This window comes from Pelophylax lessonae (assembly GCF_965119305.1).
Source record: "Pelophylax lessonae genome assembly, contig: HAP1_SCAFFOLD_511, whole genome shotgun sequence".
NCBI lineage: Eukaryota > Metazoa > Chordata > Amphibia > Anura > Ranidae > Pelophylax > Pelophylax lessonae.
Window position 1 is genome coordinate 97,627 of NW_028119834.1, and position 2,294 is coordinate 99,920.

General features: G+C 44.1%; 1 pseudogene across 1 annotated transcript; it reads right to left on the reverse strand.

Moving 5' to 3' along the window:
* Positions 1 to 374: 374 nt before the first annotated feature.
* LOC309543921 lies at positions 375 to 1,427 on the reverse strand (annotated as a pseudogene). The gene is made up of 2 exons: positions 614 to 1,427; positions 375 to 562 (listed from the first exon to the last, which is right to left on the reverse strand). The product of its transcript is annotated as an uncharacterized misc_RNA (transcript).
* Between the last annotated feature and the right edge of the window lie 867 nt (positions 1,428 to 2,294).

Below are 2,294 nucleotides of genomic sequence, written 5' to 3' on the forward strand. Positions count from 1 at the left end.
TACACTTTCCCGCACTGAACATGAAAACGGAGCCTCTAATATAAGTGTGAATTCTTTGCCGTTTGAAGCGTACATAAGGAGTGAAACATTTCCCGCACTCTGAACATGAAATAGGACGCTCGCCTGTATGAACTTTCTGGCGTCTAAGAAATAAACCTTTGTTTGAAAAACATTTCCCGCACTTGTAACATTAAAAAGGGCGCTCACCTGTGTGTAAGTAGGTGTTCTTTCTTAGTTAAACATTTCCCGCAATCTGCACAAGATTAGAGACGCTCGCCTGTATGAACTTTCCGGTGTCTAACAAGTAAACATTTGAACGCAAAACATTTCCCGCACTCTGATCATGAATAGGAAGGCTCACCCGTGTGTATTCTCTAAAGGCTAAGAAGGTGTCCTCTATGATTGGAACATTTCCCGCACTTTGAACATGAATAGGGACACTCCCCTGTGTGTATTCTCTGATGGCTAAGAAGGCTTACTTTATGATTAAAACTTTTCCCGCATTCTGAACATGAATAGGGACGCTCCCCTGTGTGAAGTCTCTGGTGCCGCAGAAAGTTTCCTTTTCTAATAAAATATTTCCCGCACTCTGAACATGAATGAAGAAGCTCACCTGTGTGTTCTCTGATGGCGAAGAAGGTTTCTTCTACTATTAAAACATTTCCCACACTGTGAACATGAATAGGGACGCTCGCCTGTGTGTATTCTCTGATGCTTAAGAAGGCTTCCTATATCCTTAAAACATTTCCCGCACTCTGAACATGAATAGGGACGCTCACCTGTGTGTGTTCTCTGATGGCTAAGAAGGTGTTCTTTTTGATTGAAACATTTCCCGCACTCTGAACATGAATAGGGACGCTCACCTGTGTGTGTTCTCTGATGGCTAACAAGGTTTCCTTTAAAATTAAAACATTTCCCACACTGTGAACATGAATAGGGACGCTCACCTGTGTGTATTCTCTGATGCTTAAGAAGGCTTCCTTTATCCTTAAAACATTTCCCGCACTCTGAACATGAATAGGGAAGCTCACCTGTGTGTATTCTCTGATGGCTAAGAAGGCTTCCTTTATGATTAAAACATTTCCCGCACTCTGAACATGAATAGGGAAGCTCACCTGTGTGTATTCTCTGATGGGTAAACAGGCTTTTTTTGTGTTTAAAACATTTCCCGCACTCTGAACATGAATAGGGAAGCTCACCTGTGTGTATTCTCTGATGGGTAAGAAGGGTTGCTTTTTGATTAAAACATTTCCCACACTCTGAACATGAATAGGGAAGCTCCCCTGTGTGTATTCTCTGATGACTAAGAAGGTTTCCTTTACGATTAAAACATTTCCCGCACTCTGAACATGAATAGGGACGCTCACCTGTGTGAGTTCTCTGGTGCTGAAGAAGGCATCTTTTTTGACTAAAACATTTCCCACACTCTGAACATGAACAGGGAAGGTCACCTATGTGTATTCTCTGATGGCTAAGAAGGCTTCTTTTCTGTTTAAAACATTTCCCGCACTCTGAACATGACAATGAATTCTCTCCTGTATGGTATAAAGAAGATTCCCTGAGATAAGATGGTTTCCCGCACCCGTCGGCACTGTCAGATATTAGAGGACTATGTGAAGTATCAGGAGATTCCAATGATCTCCTCCAATGGTGAGGTCTGTCATGTATATTATGAGGAACGGGATTTACTTCTGGAGAAGATGCCATGTCATTATCTTCTGTAGTCACATCTTCCTCCGATGTCCTTCTATTCCCACCACAGAGTCCGTCTGTCAGAAGACAAGAAAAATTACCAAGAGTTTTCCACACTCATATACACTGCTCAACACTTTATAATCAGAGTATAGCATCAAGTCAGGGAAACTCCTGGGATATTCATCTGGTCAGTCAAGTAGCAGAGGGGGTTGTTACCAACAGGTGCACTAGATGGGCAACAATGAGACGACCTCCAAAACAGGAATGGTTTTACAGGTGGAGGCCACTGACATTTTCCCTACTCATCTTTTCTGAGTGTTTGTAACTAGCTTTGCATTTGGCTGGGGTCAGTGTCACTACTGGTAGGATGAGGCCATACCTGGACCCTATAGAGGTTGCACAGGCAGTCCATCTCCTCCAGGATGGCACATCAATACCTCCCATTGCCAGAAGGTTTGCTGTGTCTCCCAGCACATTCTCAGGACCATCTTTGGCGGAAAGCAGAGTCCCAGGAGGAGGCTGACGGCTCCTCCTGTCAGAGGAAGCAAGTGTGTCCTGGGCTGTCGGCCTAGAGGACCGGAGGTTGAGCTGGGCTGCAG